We start from the raw sequence: 23,663 nt of genomic DNA on the forward strand, positions 1-23,663 counted from the left end.
ATTAATGAAATGTTACTATTTTGAGTTCAATACAAATGAAACTTTCATTTTTACTATTAAAAACTGACTCGTTTTGATCATTATATAGCCATTAAGTACCTAAAGCTCATTTGAATAAAAATCACAAAACTGATTCTACCTTTTTCGTTCCCATTCAATCTCTATAAAACATATGTCGAATTAGATATAAGTACAAATAATCCAAAGAAAGAAGAGACCACATGAAGAGGAACACTATAATATATTTAAACATGGCATCAACAAGAAGTTACAAAGTCAAACTCAACATTTTCCGCGTCCTATACATTTCGTCGTTCGATTCATCCTTAGCCTTTTCGTATGTCTAAAATAAACCAAAATTCCTGCGATATGGAAGATGAGGTATAGCTAGCTTTTTACACATGATAATTCAGCGATACGTTTTCTTAATGCTCAGTTTTTAACAGTTACCTTTTCCTAGACATGAGTACCGAGAAAAGTGTCGAATATTTATTTCTTAAAAGAACAAATGAACTGCTGTAGAACATTATATCTCTAAGAACAACCAAGTAAAAAGAAGCCGGAAATCATCTTGCAGCTTGGCTATTTGGTTTAGGCAGGTTTCAATGCATTTAAACTTCGAAATTAAAGATTAAAACTTTTTTTTTTCGTTTTGATCACTTTAACTTATTTTGTTTGAAGTGCAGCGATACTTCTTATGATTACTGATGTATATTTTAACATAGCTCTCCGAACAAATATGATATTTCTCTGTCTCAAACGTACATGGTGGTATATACAATTTATTACATGTCGCATTTTTATATGTATTCCATATTAGGTTGTAGAGTCGTTACGTTTTTTTTGAAGCAGGGGACATGAAAAATGTGCAATGCCTTTTCCGGGATATGAATTGGGCCTCTCGAACACTCGACGAATGCGTTACCGTTAAGCCATGAAGACATGCTAGAAGCAGAGAGAATATACATTAGATACTCCCCTTTTAAAGGACGACTGGTGATTAGGGTACCCAATCAAGCTAATAAAGCTAAAAGCTAAAAGCTGGTGCTAACGAAGTATTCTCCACCAGCTTTTAGTAGATTCATTAGGTTTATGATGTTGGAGACAGTAAAAATGTTTAATGTCCTCACCAGGATTCGAACTTGGACCTCTCGAATACAAGCCGAGTGTGCTACCGTTACACCACGAAGACATGCGGAAAGGAGGGAGAAGAAATCTTATAACTGTAACTGTTATATATTGCGTGAATATCGAGCATTTATTTTTGTTGCTAATTATTGCAGTGACAAATATTATTCTATATCAGATTTAAATTTTTGTTTTATTCTTCTCTTCCTTTTTTCTGATTAATTTTTGTCTTACATCTTAATCACTTAAATAAACTAATATGTTATTCAATTTCAGACGTATACCTCCCCTTTCAATTTTATTACTTCAAAACAAAGTTTAGTTAGGAAGCTACATTATATTTTTTGCATTCTTTTTCTTTTCTTCTTGCTTCAAAATCGATTGATAACTATGACATATCCGGCTATGACTACGACATATCTCTGATCATATTTCTAATGTTCTTAAAGATTCCTTACCTCTGTCATTTATTTTTAAAATAAGTCTTCAGGCTAGAGTTGAGTATCTTTCTGCAAGACTTACTTTCATTTAAGTTCACTTGAGAAATTTTGGTAAAATTATTGTATTAAAGAAGATATTTATTTTAATAATAACAAACGTCAATGTGAGGGCAATTTGAGAAATGCTTTATATTTCAAGCAGCCTGAAAAATTCTTTTCTCTTCTCATGTAGAAAAATGAAATGGATCCATTCTAATAATATTTCTCAGTAGAACAGCTGCAAATATCCTCCAGGCTTGCACAAACTTTTTTCTCATAACGAAAGTTTTATCGTGCCCTTTGTCCCACAATGGCATTGGCTGACGAAGCATTGTCTAGTTATCAAAAGTGCCAAAGGGAAAAAGGGGATCAGCAATTCTATTTCTTGATATGTTTTGTATGAAAAGAACCGATTTTTTTCCATAGACTACAATAAGCTCTACGTATGAATTGAAAACTGCATTATCATACGAATACCACGGCATTTGCTGCTGCAGTAATAATCTTGATTTTTGAATTTTTTTGCAGTAGATTTAGTACCAAAATGGTATATACTCTACAAAATGCTAACTATGTATTTAGTACTGGGAAATATTACTATCTCTGAATTCAGTTAAAAATATAGAGTCATAGTAAAATATATTTGAGTTAATTTCCTTTCAGGTTTTAAGTAATATATTTTTATTTTAATCATCACAAAAAGGAACTGATTGCTAAAGCAAGTTTGAGACCAAAAAATAATGTATTATTTCTTATTAAAAATAATAATTATTTTTTATTTTGAATAAAATGTTTGAGGTCTGTGATATTTTTAAATGTTTTCGTATTTAAAAATGTTTTTGTTACGTGTGTTTTTGTTACGTATAAAAACAAAAAAAATTGAAAAAAATAATAAAAAAAATTATAACTATTTCATATTTATGACATTTTAGAGAATGAATTCATAAATGTGTAAGCTGCATTACATAGGAGTTGGGAATATCGCAGCAACTCTTTAAAACGCGTACATTACTTTCATTCCTAACATTAATACATACGTATGAGATAAATGTAATTGTTATATGGGACATAGGATATGACTGTCATTACGTAAAACATATAATTTTCTTTTCATTCCTAATATTGTTCAATTGCGTAAGCTAGATACAAATTTCAAATAGGAGATGGGATATAACTGCATTTCCACTCCCAAATACGAGTACATGCATTTTTTCATTGCTGATATTAGTAGTTTTCATATAATTAAATGATAATGGAATAGAAATAGAAAATATGTAAATGAAACAATAAAAAATAGTTTAAATGTTTCAGTGACAATCAAAGTGTTCAAAACATTTTATTACTAGATTTTAATAAGCAATGCGAAAAATAAAATCTGTTTAAATGTATTCAAATATTTCATTTTTCTTCTTTATATACCTGTTGTTTCCAGTTTACAGCACTAAATCTTTTCTTTGAATAAATAAATCTTTAACAAATTTAAAACTTAAAATGATTTTCAAGAACATTTTTATTTTTAAAATCTCCATTTGCTTCTACATGTCTTTTTTTAAAGTAAAATGGTATAAACATAAATATATATTGACTTAAAAAAAAGAAAAGAAATAAATAAGGAAGAGGAGTGCAGCCTGCATTTTTTATATAATTTCATCTTCACAATTCAATTTAATTTTAAATACAGATGGCATGATGAGTTCCATAATCATTTATACTTGTCCCGGCTGAGCTTATGCCTGTAATTCTCAGCTTGCTAGACTGGAAACTCACCAAAATATTGCATTAAAACAAATTACTAAAAGCCCATGGTTCATTCGATATCTCCATTCGCGAAAAACTTGGCATAGAATATATTGCTATTTTCATCGCCAATTCGCAAGAACATTCTTTCGTAAAATTAATAAGGTGAACAGTAGTTCAATTTTTAGCACAAGCTACGCATTCATAGACAATATCAATAAAAACGCTGGTGCTGTGATATTACATTTAAATTAAAATGATTTTTCTGGTATTATTAATTCTTCTTTACTGTTATTATTTTTTTGCTTCCTCCAATCCGTTTTCGATATTTTTATCTAAATTTTGGGTGGCTCTGATTAAATGTCCTACCCCACATTATTTGAATCGCTCACAAATTTACTTAAGTTTCCAACTAATCCTGTTACTTCGAAAGAGCATCGTGATCAAATGACTGCAACTACGGTGTCACCATTCCGCTTCATGCATTTTAAACTCCTTCACTAGTTTAGCGCTTTACTTATCTCCCTTTCACTACAGACACCAACGTGACAGCACTCACTCTTACTGCTCCGATCGACAGGAAATGGAAACAGCCCAGGGAGATGAATGAAAAGCATTATTTACCCGATTTTCGTTTTTCCCATCTCCATTGACTACTTCGGCAAATTACCATCGTTCTACGTCACTGAGTATGAAAGGATATAAACCTGAAATACTTTGTCTCATTCATTCTACAGAGCAGGAAGCGGCTAAATATTCGACCTTGATTTTGCTCCGCATGTGTCTTTAAAATTTTACGCTAACATTTTACGGCATTAGGCTGCGGCGTCCCCAACTTCACCATCACTGCAGTGTTCGTCATTTAGAAAAACTGATATTGTTCGTCATTTAGAAAAATTATTGTACGTTGTAAAAAATGGGTTAATTATTTTACATTGTTCTACACAGGAGCAGGCTGTGTAGAACCTGAATCTAATGACACTTTCACCTTAATAATTGAGATAAGGATACACATAATAGTATTTGAAATTTTGTATGTGATATATGTTACATGGTGTTAGAAATATAATTTATTACACTTATAGTATAAATAATATATTGTTGCATGCGTACGGGTTCGTAATAGATTGAATGCACAAGTCCAATAAAAAGTTAATAAAATTTATTCTTATCACGAGAAATATAACAAAACGCTGGATTTTTTTCCTCAAAGATATTCGTAAAATATCACAATATCACGCAATATAATCAGTAGCTATATTTTAAACTACTAAAACATTAAATAGAACGCAATCCAAAGCGAAGAGTAACTAACCCGATCTCACCGTGAATTTGCTACAATTAACAAACAACAGTTATTTAAAAGACTGAACTGATGCCAATGATAATGATTATAAATTACGGAATGCCTATGGTTCAAAATCATACATAACTGTACTGAGATGTTATCCACGGCTTTTATAGCTTTTTAAATAGGGTACGCGAGATAGTTCTAGCAATTTCTGCAAGCAAAAAGAGAAGAATGACGGTTACAGTTAATATAGTAGTCAATTACATTTATTCAGTTTAAATATAAATTACGAGATATCTATTTTTCAAATGCGAGTGCTCCTGTATTTTTACTTTTTCGGCGTGGCTTTCTCTTAAAACTCGTCATGCGCTGCATTGCACGGGGAAGTAAAACAATTTTAATAACAATTCTTTTAAAAATAGCTAACTAAATACAAAATCTATAATAATATCTTGCAAACGGTGGTTAAGAAATATAGATAAGACTTGCATTCCGTATATTGGACTGCGAGAAGAAACGAGACAGTTGCTAAAACGAATATACTTAGGAATCGTTTTTCTGTGTCTAAGTAGCTCCGTTTTAGTCGAGTTCCATCAATAAAATGCATGCGTGAGAAGTTCCCAGATTCGAATAGCGATGCATACTGCTCGAAGCGCTAGACAAATGAAGATTCTTTTAGTGATAGATTAGCGACAGTAATTCTCCCTGTAACACCTCAGCGTGCCTTTTGGGATTTATATTCCGTTACAAAATCTTTTTATTTTGTTTCTGTATCTGCCTTATATAATAGCAAACTTATATATACTAGAAAATTTGAACGATACTTTCTTATACACTATCTTGGTAGTTTGTTGCTCTTGTCAGTTAAGTGTAAAGATATGTGAAAAGGCTTAGACATGTTTTACCTCTGACAAATAAAAACGATAACTGCTAAGCACTCTTTATATCAGTACTAATCACTAAATACCCAAAATAATATGAAAGGAACTGTTGGGATGCAAAAACGTAATTAAATTACAAGAAAATAACAGGTTCAGGTTCAGGTTCAGGTGGAAATGTAGTGGGACACCCAATGTTTACTATAAGTAATGTAGGTATAGTACACTTCGGTTTATTTTTAAAGTAATATTCCAAATAGTGCATAGTATAATATAACATAATATAACAGTATAAATAGTATGTCGATATTTTGATTGATATATCTATTAGATATAATTATAGTAGTTATAATAGCTATAATAATAGTAGGCTAACAGTCATAATTTATAACAGTTCTTAATAGTTCCTTGAGATAAAGTTTATTATATGAATTTGTATCTTCTTCCTCTTCTTTTTCCCTTTTTTACTATATCATTATTATTGCTAGGGTTTGTTTTTAAGATAATTAGATAATAAAAGTTTTAGATGAATTGCAGCTTCAAAAATGAATTTTGACATTAATTACGTTAGTGCTCACATAAAGTTTTGCCTATTGAAGATAGATATTTGATTGTATTTTCTATTTTATTTTTTAAATATTTGTTGGTAATTGCAAAACGAAGGAAGGCATTGATATTTGAATTAGGCAATTTAATATGAGTTGACTTTGTTAAGGGACATTGAGTAATATAATGGATTGGATCACCTTTATTTCTACATACACATTGCTCAGAGTTAGAGATGTTGAATCTGAAGAAGTATGTGGGAAATGGCCCATGTCCAGTTAAAAAGCGGTTTATATAACCATTGACCATTGTACATGTATCATTTACATGAGGTGCTATTTGATGTAATTGTCTTCCTGTATTTATTGTTGTCCATTCTTCTTCCCACATTTGGAGGCTGATTTTATGTAGATATTTCTTGAGGTATGATTTCGGCCAGGAGATTTTTCTTGAAAGGATATTATTGTTGGTAGTAGCTGATTTGGCTGCAGAATCGGCTTCTTCGTTACCAAGAATTCCGACGTGAGCCTTTATCCAATAAATGTTTGGTGATATTTGAGGATATTGGATAATTTTGTTAAAAATATCTTGAATTATTTCAGATGTGTGTTTGAGATTTTGTAGAGCTAGTATTGCTGATTGACTATCCGAGAAAATATTGATTTTTTGTAAATTGTTATCGATAGAGTATTCTATTGCCATTCGAATTGCGTGTAATTCTGCTTGGAAGATACTATTTTCCTTGGAGAGACGATTTCGGAGAATTTTTTTTCTGGGTTTGATCAATTTGTGTTATACTGTGGTGTTACGGGCGTGATCGCCAAAAGTGTCGATACTAAGAATATCAAGTACAAATTAATTTTGCGTAAATACTTAAACTAAAATTTGGTGTTTAGTACATTGCTTAATCATTACTAAATAGATTAACAAGACTTACCCACTGATGCATGCATGAGCCGATTATTTTCTTTTTCCAATCTCATATTTATTTCAATACACATACTTTCTGGATTAAATAAGACACATTTATCACACATATATATAAATACTCAACTATCATAACTTAGATACACGCAATGCGATAACTCAAATGGAATGTCCGTGGAGTGCCGAGGCGTGACTATTCGCGCAATCCTGTCCCATCGAATAATTTTGCGGTTGAAACGTGGTCAATTTTATCTTCGTATTATCGCGCTGTCTGGTTACACACTTATAAGCTCTTCTTTTTTTCTTTTTACATTCATATTATTTTTACACACGTCATCACGTTTGACACATTGCTGGTCAAGCACATCTTGAAGTCGAACAGTTACTTATATTCTGCTTGCGCGTTTATTTTATGTTATTCGCGTCAGCCGGACTTAGTGAGTCTCAAATCAAACATCTACTTTAAGTACTGGATTTCTTCATTCTGCTTCTTTCTCGGCAAAATTAGACAGGAACAAAATGGCGACTGCTGAGTGTGCCCCGAAGGCCCACACACTCGTTAACACGACGTCCGGCAGCAAGAGGGGAAAAAGGAAAAAAAAAAAAAGCTTATAAGTGTGTAACCAGACAGCGCGATAATACGAAGATAAAATTGACCACGTTTCAACCGCAAAATTATTCGATGGGACAGGATTGCGCGAATAGTCACGCCTCGGCACTCCACGGACATTCCATTTGAGTTATCGCATTGCGTGTATCTAAGTTATGATAGTTGAGTATTTATATATATGTGTGATAAATGTGTCTTATTTAATCCAGAAAGTATGTGTATTGAAATAAATATGAGATTGGAAAAAGAAAATAATCGGCTCATGCATGCATCAGTGGGTAAGTCTTGTTAATCTATTTAGTAATGATTAAGCAATGTACTAAACACCAAATTTTAGTTTAAGTATTTACGCAAAATTAATTTGTACTTGATATTCTTAGTATCGACACTTTTGGCAATCACGCCCGTAACACCACATTTATGGTGCCGTGACCAGGATTATAATAATAAAGGCACATTATGGTGCCGTGACCAGGATTATAATAATAAAGGCACATTATGGTGCCGTGACCAGGATTATAATAATAAAGGCACATATACATGCACAGCCAACTCCTAAGTCCATTTTCGATCCATCTGTATATATTATTTGTGGAGATATATGATTGGTTGGAGGTTTTACTGTGCTATATATTTTAGGATTAGAGGCAGGATGTCTTCTGTAGGGATTGACTGAAATTTCAAAATTGTTTGGATTAAATATTTCATCATGTAATATGCAGGATTTTTTTAATTTGAGAACTGTGGCTTTTGCATGTTCAGTTTGTGCTAAAGTATGAAGAGATGCTATTCCTGAAAGTACACATAGGGCAGCATTTGATGTTGTTTTATAATATTCTGTGATCCGGAGAAGGAACTGACGTTGTATGGCTTGCAGTTGTTTTTGTTTCCGAACAGTTATAGGCTGCGCCCAAATTTCTGTACCATATAAGACTATTTTTGTTATTACTGTATTGAACAATATTTTTTGAATATGAGGATTTAGTCCCCAATTTAGTCCTTGGACATAACGTAAGTTGTTTGCTATTTTTTGTGTTTTAGTTCTGATATATTTGAGATGTTCAATCCAGTTGAGGTTTTTGTCAATGATTATGCCTAGAAATTTAAGTTTTGGAACTATTTTTATTCTATTATTTTCTATTGAAAATTTTGGTAGTCGAGTGATTTTTTGAGATTTTTTATGGAAAATTATAGCTTTTGATTTTTCTTCACTTATTGTCAGTTTCAATTTGTTGCATTCAGTTTTAAAAAGATGAAGAGTTTCATTTACATTATTTTCCAGAATATTTCTTGTTCTACCACTGATCACAAAAGCTGCGTCGTCAGCAAAAGCAACACTTTGTGTATGGGTTGGTCATTTGAAAGATGTTATTGAGTTAAACATAAGGTTCCAAAGGTCAGCACTAAGGCAGGAACCTTGTGGACAACCTCTTTGTTGGGCATATTCTATTATCTTATTGTTGTATATTATAAAACTTTTTCTTTCACATAGATAATCTTGAAGTAAGTTAAATATATTTTTTGGACAATTTGCTTTTCTTAATGCTTCAAGTACAGATGGCCACCATAATGAGTCAAAAGCTTTGGTTAGATCTAGGCAAATAAAAGCAGAATGCAGATTATTGGAGTTATTGATATGAATTTGGTTTAAAGCTGAATCTATGGCATTCGTTGTCGATTTATTCGGGATGAATCCAAATTGATTATTGCTGATAAATTCTATTTTTGTTAGATGATGTCGTAGGCGATTTGCTATTATTGTTTCTAAGACTTTTCCTATTGCCGGTAATAAGTTGATTGGTCTGTATGACTTTAGAGTATTTGTATCTGCGCTTGGTTTGCTAAACAAAGTGACTTGACCAGTTTTGAAATGAGTCGGAAATGTGCTTAATTGTAGGCATTTATTACTGAGATCTAAGAAAATAGTTCGAATAATAGAATGAAAAAGTTGGACTATTTGGTTAGGTATTCCATCTGGTCCTGGTGCCTTATTTCTTGCTAAATTTGTTATTATATTAGAGATTTCCTTTAATGTAAATGGAAAGTCATCCATTGTATCTGGAGCTGTATTATTATTTCTGATGTACGATTGTTCAGGAGTATCTTCTTAAGAGGAGTCTTATAGAAAAACTTGTTCCATGATATTAGAAAGTTGCATCTTGATCTTGATGTTGAGATTGATTGAGGTTTGAAGTAATGGAGATTTGGGTTGGTTTAAAAACTTTGTTCATACAGATCTTGTAAATATTTCCATATCTTTCTGTGTTTTTGGTACATTAATCTCTCCAGCATTTATTTTTAGCTGATAGTATCATTTCTTATACATTGCTTTTTGTTGTAAGTATATAATGTAAAATTTATCTTTCAGTTCTTGAAAGGAGGCTTTTTTCATATTCCTATAGAATGCTCTTGTTTTGTTTCTCTGTATCCTTAATTCTTTAGTCCACCAGTTTAAGTTAAGTTTAGTATTTGGTTCTTGGGTTATAAATGATTGTTTGCAGCAGTGCTGTATGAATATTGTAAGGTTTTCCATTGATTTATTGAGTGGAAAACCTCCAATAAACAATAGTCCATCATAAGACAAATCCTAAAATAACGGTCCATCATAAGACTCTAGTTCCTAAAAATGGAAGCTCTTAAAAATGAATATTCAGCGTTTGATTTTCCTTTGTTTCATGGAATGCTTATGATTAGTTCATAAGAATATTTGCACATTAGTTTATATTTCCCTTCTCTTAAATTAGATTAGACCGAATTAACAAAAACTCTTGTGTTTTATAGCTTGCAGGATGTGAAGTTCATTTCCACTTTTCCTTCAATGAATATAAAATTCGAAATCACGGAAATATTTGAAATTCTTCTAATAATTCTGTTCTATAAACACATTTAATATCTTGCGTATGGAAATACTGAGGCTAGGTATAGCGCAAAGCGATGAATGTCACTTAAAATCCAAACACACGAATATTGAACTCCAATATTAGATGGCAGCTTTCCAGTAGAAATTCGAAGAACTGAAACTGCACAGGTACAAGTTATGACTGTCTAAATTACTGATTTCTAACGCTTCACTCAAGCAAAAAACAAAACGGAATTTAAAACTCTTTCCGAAGATTTCAAATAAAGAAAGTATTAGAGGGAAACCTGTTTTGCATATCATTTTTTCATATGCATAACGCAATTTCTTTAGCAAAAATGCATTAAAAAAGTCCTCTGATTCATTTCTTTCCCAAATGCATTTTGATTATTTTGTCAGAAAATAAAAACTGACATTTTACAATGAAACTAAATGGAACGTTTAGATTAGCTCATATATTATTTTCATTACTTGTATGCAATATAATATTATTTTCTTTGCTTATGTGAAGTGTTTTGAATTTAAATTGTTTCAGAAGGATGTCTTATAATTTAATTTGATTTTATTGATGACACTGTCCCTCATTTCTATCGTAAAAAAAGTATAGGGTGTCTCAAAATTAACGAAACGACCCACCAGCGAACGAGCGGTAAAATCTCTTAACACTAGTAGTTCCGGCCTGGTTTCGAATCCAACCGAACGGGCAGTCTGTATGGGCGTTTTCCTTGTTTCCGTCAGGCGTAATGTGTACACGTGCCAGTTTCTCTTAAAAAGCCCTCCCCGAAGGCATCCCTCCACTAGTGTACTTTGCCATATTAAACTAAATCCAAAACGAAAATTAACGCAAGATTAAAATTTAATGCCATTTCCATTTCACGTGATTGAAATCGCTCTCTGAAGCACATGTTGTAGCAATGATATTCTGGTTGGTAATGAGTTATTCGTGAAAGAGAAATGTACAGTGCAGGAATGCATAACTATTGCCCAAACATTGCAAATTATAGTAATTACCAATGGTATACTTTATTGAAGCAGTGTAATTTCACTTAACAGAGTGATGTCGCTATATTAAAGTATTAGATTGCTATTTACACTTACATAAAACTAATTAAATAAATAAATACTTTGCAATACATTGCTCGTATTGCATAATTACGAAGAGCTTAATTTATTTAAATCAAGTTATTGGACATGGTAAAGCATATAAGAGTTATCTGCCTATAGCAATCTGAGTTTTGATTTTTTAGTCAAAACAACTCACAACGTTGAGGTTTATTATACATTGATTAAATAAGAATCTTGAAATTTCGCATTGTAGAAGGCAAATCTTAAGATTTTACTCTGTTACACTAAATTTTCTCACTCTTCACTTTTTTGTTCTTTTTGTTGTGACCTTTCCTCAAATATATTTATCCAGAAAACTTTAGTTAATAAAAATTTATTTTCTTGAACATTTCGATGCTTATTAAAAATATGACAATTTTAACTAGCACCTGTGGAAGGTATGTTCTCCTTGCTTTCCGTATGCCTTCGTGGTGTAACTGGAAACACAATCGACGCGTATTCATGAGGTCCATAATTCTAATTCCGGTGATGGCATTGGTAATTTTTTGCGTCCGAACATCAAAAATGCTAACGGCGGCGTTAAAAAGTGGCGCCAGCATTAAAAAGATGGCGGACATAGTTCGTCACCACCAGGATTTGACGATTGGGTTCCCTCGTCCCCAGTTGAAATTTGAAACGTGGAGAATATGAGGTATTTTCTCTTTCCTTTCCGCATGCCTTGGTGATGTAACAGGAAGCATATTAGACACGTATTCTGGAGGTCCGAAGTTCGAATTCCGGGCAGGGTACTGCTCACTTTTCACGTCTCTATCATAAAAAAACCTAATGGCTTTACAGCTCTAATTCTAATTTTTACTGTCCGTTTCCTTTGGTCCATCTTATTTCACAGATTTTTAAATTATTTCTCTCAATACACAACACTAAACTTACTTCATTTTGAAAGTTTTTATATCTGCTTCCCTGCACAGAATAAATTTATGTATTTATGTCTTATTGAGAAAGACCTGTCTTCGACTGGATCAAAGCTTGTTTTTGTTTCTTCTTTTGTTTCCTATTCCTTCTTTACTCCAACACGAACGTCATATTTACTGTTTGTATAACTGCTAGGATAAAAAAATATTCGTAAATATATATTTGCGATAACCTACTTTCTTTTGAATTTTATACTAGTTTGTTTCTGGATCAAATCCTTAGAGTACATAAAATTTGTAATAGATTGTTAGAAATGTTCCATTCAACATTATAATCCTTGAATACAGGAACAAATAAAATTGAATATAACATGAGATAACTAAATAGCATTCAAATAGCAATCCTTGATGTCAGGGTTAGTATATGCCTTTCGTAGGAATTTGCTTTTCTCCAAGATAACTGTATCTGAGACTGAGATTTATTACTGCATTCTATCGGAAAGCACTTCATCTGCCAATTATTTCTCATTTGTCTGTTATGCTCGAGTGGCATAAATGCGCAAACTTCGAATTGTTTAATGGGGTGTATGCGTTAAGGAACTGTGAAACGTAGATTTAGCCCTGCAGGTAAGCCTGTTAGTTAGTTAGGGAATCGCTAATACTGCATCATATTCCATTAGCGTCGTCCTTCCATCAACAGGCATCTGTTTGGATTAAATGTGGGGAAGTACTACCGAATATATAGGCTTTACATAGCTTATGTAACTATAAAGTTAACTATAACAATTTAGTGTCGAAATAAACAGAGTCTTCGCTTTCAAAAACAAAATGTAATGTAAATAGTGCTCATACAATCCACTTATGTTGTGAAAGGTATTACGATATACAAAATATCTGATGTGGACACCGCGTGACTTCTTTGCGAGGCCTATTAAATTATATACATTTTTTTCTTCATTTAGTTTAAGCTCTTTTCCTCCAATTTCATTAGAGATATATTTCAAAGCCAATTAATTCAATTCTCACTTTGCGCAAGGCAAAAATACTTAAAAGTTCAAAATATCTTCATTGCAAATTATGAAATACAGAAAACCTAATAAACCAAATGCAGTCAAGAAGAGTTAAAATGCAGTTTTTGCTATTAAAAGTTGAATTTCTATGAAAAAACAAACAATTCAGCCAGCGGGTAAGAAGGCATGTTTTACAGTGCAAATAATTGAGAGTTTACTTTTGGTCCCATTCGACAAAAAGGCACTGATGTTGGTGTAGACACTATTTAATTCACTATTCTACTAAGAGTTTCAAATGTGAACAAATATTGGCTTCGTTATGCTTAGTAGCACTTAAACAACTTTTAAATTATAGATAATTCTACAACTATTGCATGCAGATTCAGTAAAAACATAAACTTCTTAACTGGGACATAAGAGCAGCATAATTCATTTATTTTTAAAGCATAAAATACACAATTTACCAAATTATAAGATTACAAAAACTGAATTCATCATACTCATATGTATATACATTTAGTGCGGCCTATTCTATCCTCACGTATAGATGTCACACAAAAACATCGTTTAAATGGATTAAAAAGCTGTTAAAATGTATATTTTCTTAGAAGTATGATACTCGAAATTTTTCTCAATTTCAATACTTCCTTTACTTTGTACAAGGAACTAAAAATCGCCGATATTTAATACCTAAAAAATTTAGCACTATTGAATGTTTTTGCTACATTGAAGGCCTAAAAAAATATCGGTAAATCGAAACCGAAAAGGAAGAGAGTGTTGAATTAGTGAGACAACCCATCCAAACAAGAAATTAAGAAAGCAGTCGCTTTGAAATTTTATCTTTTATTAACATATTATTATTAAATATAAATAATTTTGAAGCAAGTACCAGAATTCTTTTAAAGCAAATACCAAAAATGAAATATAATACAATCAAAATCTATAAAAATTCTCTAGTCTGTTCAAGGAGATACTCTCATCTTGTGGAGAAACTGTTATTAATTAAAAAAAATAAACGATAATTATTTACTACTGTTAAGACCAAGAAAATAAGTAAATTAAAATTAAGAATCCAAAATAACTGTAAATAAATTTTGAAAAAAAAACTATTAAAAATTCTGAATGATCTATTAAACATTGTTTTAAGAGAAAACTAAATATTGTTGCATTTTACGGGTTCGTGGATTTGGATGATGGCAACACTTCATAAAGGATCAAAACACAATTTATTCGTTAGTATTACACAGGACAGTTCCAAAAGACACATTCACACTCGTTGGAAATCTACGATAAACACTCTGAAGCGATCAGCCACCCAGCCTTCAGGCTATAACAGTGAAGACAGCTTCACAGCAAATGATTAAAGTACAGCTCCCGACTCGATAGATCGCTCTCAAGCGGATAGACAGAATATATATATATATATATATCTTTAACCTACTTTCGAGAACATTCCCGAGAAAACAGCTAAAAATGTGTTCTAGAATGTTTTCCTTACGTGTATGACACATCGCCAAACGGGCGGTGATTTTGCGCCAAATCGAACAACCCTGCCATTCTCTGACACCTTTTACCAACCCTAAGCCGGCCGTTGACTCCCGTTGCTCAGTCGGTGGACTTCTTTCTCCGCTCCTATGGAGGTGTTTTGTTTTGGACCCGCTTTGCGAGAAAGCTAGCTCACCGCGCAGCCGCTGGGCATCTCACAATAATATTCTGCACCAGATAGAAGAAAAATATAAAAGTACGGAGATTTTTAGTGTGTACAATAAAAACTGCGAAAGAAAAAAAGAAAGATTTTTCAAAAACTGCAAACTGTAACATACTTAAGTGTAAGTACTTCGAAAAGTTACAAACTCAACGTAAAAGAAACTATGAAAAAGAAATGTATGTAAAAGAAACCATGAAATGCTAAGATGCTTAAACAAAACCAGTTTTAATACCATTATTATAAACTACATTAGATGAAAAGAACTCTCAAATTTTGAAATTCCTTTCAACTAATTTTGCTGCCTAAAATTATTTTAAGTTCTTCGAATTTTAAAATCGTTAGAATTATCTACTTAATAGAAAAGAATTATAAAAGCCATAAAATATATAGGCTGGAAAGGACTGCAGTTAACATCAAATGCTGCAAAATAATGCAACATGTATAGAATGTTCATTAAATTCTGTAAAATGTACTTCTTTGCATAGAAAAAGAAACAATCAGCTTTTAAACAAGAGAAAGAAAGAAACAAGAAATCTAACTCTAATGACGATGTTATAATATTCCCGGTTAACTATATCCATAGACTGAAGGAAAACATCATGGTTTTCAGCTAGAAGAATGGAGATGTGTTATCATTCCTTCAACGAAATTAATACAAATATTCATATTTATAATAGTATGTGAGCAGTTAGCATCATAAATATAAATATTACGATTAGTCTAATTATCCTTTGAATAATTTACGAGAACTGGGGAGCATATTATGTTTTTGTATAATACTGTTCGTATTTGAGAACAGATAAATGGCAAATTTATCATTTTCCTTTCCAACTGTATCGTAATAATATTGTTTAATTAATTTAACCTAAATATTTTTGATATCTCAGCCATATTCTGTCTAGAAAATATAACTGAACACATCTGAATCTTTCAAAAAAGTACCCGATATTATTTTTAAATATTTTTGACAGCTGTTGATAACAATTTCCAACAACCAAGAAAAGTAATTATACAACAGAATTTGCTGCCTCCTCATACATTTATGAATCATTTCAATGATAAATGTGTTGAAAATAAATAATTCCTTTTATGTAATAATGAATGAAATTTTAAACTATGAGAATTTTGAAATTAATAAGACGATCCTGCTCTTTGTTCTTAATTATAAAATTTCAATTTAATAATTTTAGGATATAGAAACGCTATGGGAATTCTAATAATTAACTTATTGCTGCGAACATATTTTCATTTGTTTTGATATTTATTATAGCATGCTAAAATTTTTAATTAATATACACTGGTGTGCAAAAATTAAGGACGAAGTCGAAAAATTAGCATATCAGCTGAACGAAGAGGCAGAGCGGACAGAAAGACCAATCAGGAGATTAAGTAAGGTGAGGTATGGTAGCATATGCGCAGATATGCAGGTAGACGTAATGGGGGAGTGTCTGAGTAGTATAAAGCATGTTGTCGGTGTAAGATCAGTATTTCTGGCAAAGAGATTGCACGCCGTGTAGCAGTTAAAATCACACCGAGTTGCTGCCTCAGCGAGAAATGGAGAATAATCAATCTGTTAGACGACATATGGATGCTTTTACCCGAGATCGAATCATTGGGAAGTTGGAGGAAGGCCGCAGTGTGACAAGTGTGGCTGCAGAGTTCGGAATTGCTCACAACATCGTTTCACGACTTTGGAGACAATTTCAAACTACAGAAACAGCTATCCGGGGGTTTAGTAGTGGTCGTCCACGAGGAACCACACCCGCAGATGACCGGTATATTGCCTTACAGGCCAGAAGAATCAAGCGGCAGACAGCGGGAGAAATCGCTAGACAGACTGGACGACCGAGATCGCTTTTTACCGTGGCCAGAAGACTGCACGGTGGTGGTCTGTTTGCACGACGCTCTGTACGGTGTGTACCTCTAACGCCTGCCCATCGGAGAAGGCGTTTCCTGTGGTGCCGGGAACACCGGAATTGGAGAGACAATGAATGGGGACGAGTACTCTTTACAGATGAGAGCAGATTCAGTCTGAGTAGCGATTCTTATCGCATACTCATCTAGAGAGTGCGGGGAAGCCGCAATCATCCCTCGAACATCATTGAAAGGGACAGGTATGGAGGTGGCGGTGTTCTCGTTTTGGGGAGGCATCATGCTTGGTAGTCGTACAGACCTTCACATCTTCGACGCAGGTTCAGTCAACGGAACCCGTTATTGTAACGAGATTCTTCTTCCATATGTGCGTCTTTTTAGAGGCGCTATGGGTCCGCAGTTCCTTTTCATGGACGACAATGCACCATGTCATCGCACAGTAGCTGCCTAACAGCTCTTAGAGAGTGAGGATATTGAACGTATGGATTGGCCGGCACGATCTCTGGATCTCAATCCCCTCGATCATGTATGGGATTTTCTAGGCAGACGCTTGGCAGCTCGTACCTTACCAACAGTAACGATTCCGGAGCTTCGATTGGCGCTGCAAGACAAATGGGCAGCAATGCCTCAACAACTCATTGACACCCTCATTCTCAGCATGGGCAGACGCTGTGAAACCTGCCTAGCAGTCAGGGGAGATCATATCCCCTATTAAAGACCGGATGTTTCTTGCTGGACACTCATCACAGGGATGTTTCGGCCTTCAGTCGCATTGAGCTCCATGCTACTTTTTCAATAAAGCTTCTTTTTATCCCTCTGATTTCTCTTTTAGTAAGTGTTGCTTACATTACTCATGTCCTTACGTATTGGGGATCTTACGATATTAAATGTGTTGATTTGGAAAACTTTTGTACAAAGTTATATTGAAAAAACCGTCTCGTCCTTAATTTTTGCACACCAGTGTGTTTAAAATGTTATTTTGACAAAAAACAAAGATTATTGCAATTAGAGTTAAATAAGTTGAAATACTAGGGAAAACCCATATACATAGATCTTTAAATCTTATGTAAAGAATGTGACTCTTCTATCTTCTTTCTGATTCGTTTAGTTACGATTTGCTAATAATTAAACAACCATATCTTCTTTTGCAATTATCATGCTATGGAATGTAATTTTCAGTTATTTTAGGAGAACAAAAATGACCGACTGATATTGTTGTAAAATAGCGGTTCTTAGAGATCTCTTCAATTCGCTCAAACGAACAGACAGAAACTGACAGTTTATTGCAAAAGAAAAAGTACATAGCGGAAATATTAGTTGTAAAAATAACAAAGAGATAAAGCAGATCTTACATAACACACAAGAAATATACCTCTAACAAAGTAAACTCTATTAACTCTTTGAGCCAAACTAGCGCTGAAATCATTCAGAATCTAAACTAATCTCCAAGTCACAACTCGCTTCCAGAACTTCGAAAATACTTCTCTCGATACTTCCAGAAAGTCGCCATATTGTCGATAAATCGGCAAAATCGCAGCTTTGAAGACAAAAACTGTCGTCAAGGTCTGTCAGAAAAGTTTTTGCTTATATATCGGGCTCTAGTAGAATTATTTTCACAACTTAAACATTACATTCAGAATCACAAGCGATATCATTTCATACAAGGTAAATAAAATACATGATCACAAATTTAATTGAATATAAAATGCCCTTTAAAATCATTATACAAAATTCAACAGTTGCAAAATAAATAAATAACAACAATGCATAGCAATTTAACGATCAACAAAAGCAACAATACAATCAAATGGACTTAAATATTTACAGATATTTACAGCAGTCTAGTAAAACTGTATAGACCAACGAAGAAAAGAGCAGCAAAATGATTCTGTAGTTCAAGCCTTGTTTATAGTGAAACTTTCAACACACGCTTAGTTTTACTAAAGTTAGTTTAGTTAGCGCTTAGTTTTTTTTTTTTTTTTTCTTTTTTTTTTTTTTTTTTTTTTTAGTAAAATAAATCAGTTTATACTTCTGAGTTTGCCATAACTTACTAGCGACATGTAGGAGATTAATATTTCGTCTGGTTTAAAACCTCATAAAGCTTTATGTTTGCAGTTCATGTAGGAGTAGTCTGAGCAGCTATCTTAATATATGTTAATCATTGATTAGTAAATGTGTTTTAGTCGTAAATTTTGCTTTTGCTTATTTTAGTGGTCTGTTTATGTCCTCCATGTAATTCTTAGGGAAACGATGGAATCTTCCAAAATGAACTGCGGAATTTATAGCAGTGGTATAGTTGGAAATTACTTTTATATATATTGGAACTATACGATTGGGTTAATAATGGGTAATATTATAGCGCCAGACATGGTTATAGCTCCTTACGAGGTGTTAGCATAGTATAAATAACTCTGAACTCCAGTCGAGTTGCAGAAAACGTTGCAGACGAATTGAAGCGCCATCTAAAAGTCAATACAATAGCCAAAAGGAAAGATGTGCTTCTTGGGATTCATCGGAACTTTCATGAAATTGATGGTCTTAAAGCAATTTCATTCTGAATAATAATAAAATGATGTTCGTCTTTCGAATATGGACACGTGCCATGCGGGATATCTTGCAAAGATAAAGTGCAATAAAACTCTTTACACTGGTACACATATTTCATTCACTGCGATTTCCATTATTTGGGCTTGTGAATGAACTTGAAATCAGGTGATATTCTGTTGACGAGATATTCAAATCCCTGCTGCGTAAAAATGATTATTAAGAGTTCAACGGGTATTCTTCCGAAGTTTTAAAAGTTTCTGCTCAAGTTATTCTGGTATTTTGACAAATATGGTGATTATACAAAAGAGAAATTTTGCCATTTTTCATATAAATTAAAAAATCTCTCATTTATTATTCATATGCTGTTAGTTTTATGTGAATACAACTAACATTATTAAGTTATTTATCAATAACTAAAGTTATTCAGTCTTATCCGAGTACAACTAATGTTACATATTAATTTACTATAACGTTATTCTTAACTGTAACAACCCGTACTAGTATCAAAGAATAATCTTGTCATATGAATTATAGAATAATGAATGTAATTGATTTTAAGATATCAGTTATTTTTATCATAATTACTAAAATGTAAATGCACATTTAACGCGGTATTCTATTAGTTATTTACTAGTTCTAGATATATCGCTCTTAACAAAAATACAAATTTGAATTTACGAGAAAAGTCCGAAAAGTTCATATCGATTTTTGTTAGGTGACATAAAGACAGGTCTGGCATTATTAGAATGATTGAAAAGAAATGCATAATATTGCATTTTCAAATTTCATGCGTAATATCGTAAAAGACGGTATTTCATATTTGGAAAGGCATTTGGATGCGATCTGTCAATTTATGTCAGTTTTTATACGCCTTTGAGCATGGAAGGTTTTAAAGTGCATATTAGGCGCTTAATGCTTTTCTTTTACGGGAAAGGAAAAAATGCCACACAAGCGGCAAACAATATACTCACTATATATGGGGAAGGTGCTGAAGCTGAAAACGCTGTGCCGAAGGTGTTTGCTAGGTTTAAAGCTGGTGATTTCAGCCTTAAAGATCAAAAACGCCCGGGTAGATCTTCTGCAAGAGATGAAGATCAGACTAAAACACTATGTCAAAACCCACTAGAGCATTTTGAGAAGTTTGGCTACGTAAATCATTTTGATGTATGGGTTCTTCACGATTTAAAGGAGAAAAATCTGATGAATCGCATTTCCATTTGCGACTCTGTCTCTATAAAAGCAACAAGGAGACACCGTTTTAGAAGCAAGTAGTAGCGGGGGCTTAAAAATAGATCATTTGTTCATCATCAATTTTTCAGTGAAAACGATCCTGAGGAAAGCAGAATTAACTCCAAAAGCCGATTTTCACCGAAAGAAGGTAATCCTCTGTGTCTGGTGGGATTGTAAAGGTACCCTGTATTATGAGCTTTAACAAACAAAGAGACAATAAACTGATAAACGTACCGTTTCCAATTAGACGAATTAAAGACAATAATTGAAGAAAAACAACCCGAAATAACTAATCGTAAAGGCCTCGTATTCCATCAGGAGAATGCGAGGAGAATTATTGAGAATTATGTGTCTTTGATAACTCCAAAAATGTTGCTGAAATTCAGTTGGGTTATTCTACTCCTTCCACCATATTCACCAGATTTTGCGTCCTTTAATTTCCACCTATTTCGATCATTACAAATTTCTTTTAATGGAAAAACTTAAATTTTTGGTCGATATAAAAATGACGTAAAAACGATTTTTGCTGAAAAACCTGAGAGATTCTGGATGAACGAAAAGCCGTGTTAAAGATGAAGAAAGAATGTAAAACATAATGGAACCAATACAGTTTAAGAAACGTACATTAAAATTAACATTTTCTGTGTTTAAATTTTCCTTTAGGGATGTCTCGAACTTTCGGACAGCTCAATAATATTACAGTAATTAAACACTTAAATGAATCAAGATCATAAATGAATGCATAGTATTAGCTCATAATGGTAAAAAAAATATTTTCAGCTTCTGTGGCATGTATATTTAACCTAAGAATTACTCTTCCTTTCACATTTAGAAATGCGCATTGTACAAAGCTAGGGAGAGAAGTGTTAAAACAATCAATTCATTCTACATTGAGAACGTAATGGAAACCTGTTCACCCTTCAATTAGGTACCAAGTTTGGAATTTAAATCCCTTCTCATTTAGAAACTTGCTGAAAATTGATTAGTTTAACTAATTCGCTTTCGAATTTCTCTGTATACCTTATCCATCTCATGCTTGTTTATTTGCAATAAAAGGAGATGGTTGTTTGATTCACAATCGAGACCGAAGTGGAAAGGAGAGCACTTGTGATGCAGATGAGTTTAATTGTCTTTCCAGTTTTTCATTTTTAAGTCAACATAATTTTGTAAAAGTTGAGTACTAATAAGAACTCAATGTAAGAAGAAACATTATTTTCTATTTCTTTTTTTTCCTTTTATAATTTGGATCGAAAATGTAAATAAAAATTAACACATTGAGTAGTAAGCTGATTTAAACTCCAGCTACTGAACTGAAAATACGTAAAATGAATTGCACGAAATAGAAGTTGCACATAGTGTTACGTTAATATTTCAGCTTGTGGTGATTTATAAATATTGCCGTTAAAGGAATTTGAAGTTAGGATCTAGTTTAATGATATTACTGAAGTTCGAAACTTTATCAGCCAAACTATAATTATTAATGGCGTTAAAACAATGAACTACATTTATGTTGAAGCGAATACGAAAGATATTATTTGATATATAATTAGGGTAATTTAATGCCATTTATAGTTGCAAAATGACTGTTTGTAATACTTGAATGACCCTAATACAACATACTTCGGCGAAGTGAATCAACAAAGAGGACTCATTTCAAAATAGAATAACAAATATTAAATTTAATTAATTTTCGAAATTATTAAATATCGTAGTTTTAGTAATTAAAAAGCCACTGGGACTTTCAAGTATCAAACACTAGTATTTTTTCAAGTATCAAACACTAGTATTTCAAGTATCAAACACTAGTATTTTGTTATCTTTTTTTTACAATCCGCTCTTTAATATAAAACCAAGCATAGACGAAATATAATGGAATAGACATTTGATCATACTTATATAATCCGACCAACGTTCATTATTCTTGCGTGAGCTTGGAAGATTCCAAGTATGACCTAGTGTTCCAGTTACGATTATTTGTCTGATAGTTAAATGCCACACTTGTTTACAGATCCGTAAAATGTCACTTATGCTTCTATTTGAACGGTAGTTATAAAATCCTAGTACAAGAATACCAGCAACAATTTTTAAGCACAAATTTCTGAGAGTGGTATTTCTCATACCTTCAGCATTGTATCGAATATGAAACAGAAAAAAAAATTAAGATGATAATCCTGAATGCAGCATTACAACTCTTCGTACGTCTTCAAATTCTACGAGCATGTGAGATTCTATCACCGCTTGGTTGATATGATCAGTTGATTTCATACATTGTGATCACGAGTTAAATGATATTTTCTTTTGAAGTAACGGATAATTTTCGCAAATCTTATTACTAATTATAGGCCAATCTTCATGCAGTTGAACGTTTTAGTTTTAATCATCGCTGTACCATCATTGCATGGTGCGATGCTACTAATATCCATCTCCTATGGCCCTACTAAGACAGGTGACAGGTGAAGGAGGACGGGGACGCCTGTCGTCTAACAGAGGTAAACAGGCATATGTCCCACACCCTCCCCTATCCAGACGCAACAACTCCATGTGGCCCCATAAGGGCGCACCGGGAGTTTATCGATACTTCAACATAAATTACTACTTACTCATAAATTACTGCCTACTGATAACATATAAATTCTGCTTATTAGTAAATTATCGCATACACATAAGTTACTGCTTGTACCTGAATTACTGCTTACACATAAATTACTGCTTGCACATGAAATACTGCTTACATTAATATGATTACATCGATATGGTGCATTAGTATGCTGCTCAGTTACATATACATGCTACATTACGCGTTAATTTGATACATAATTACACATTATTATGATACAAATACTGACAAATACTGCTTACACATTAAT

At 32.8% G+C, this 23,663-nt stretch overlaps 1 non-coding gene and 1 pseudogene across 3 annotated transcripts in view; one reads left to right on the forward strand and one right to left on the reverse strand.

Annotated features, from left to right (window-relative positions):
* LOC118199585 (5-hydroxytryptamine receptor pseudogene) overlaps positions 1 to 23,663 on the forward strand; it is a 598,391-nt pseudogene that overhangs the window by 97,143 nt on the left and 477,585 nt on the right. The window lies entirely within an intron of this gene.
* Positions 1,122 to 1,192, reverse strand: TRNAT-UGU (transfer RNA threonine (anticodon UGU)). Its single transcript has one exon. It is a non-coding gene; the product is annotated as a tRNA-Thr (tRNA).

Source organism: Stegodyphus dumicola, chromosome 5 (genome assembly GCF_044657685.1).
Source record: "Stegodyphus dumicola isolate Sdum_Otavi_A_Nest chromosome 5, ASM4465768v1".
Classification (NCBI taxonomy): Eukaryota; Metazoa; Arthropoda; class Arachnida; order Araneae; family Eresidae; genus Stegodyphus; species Stegodyphus dumicola.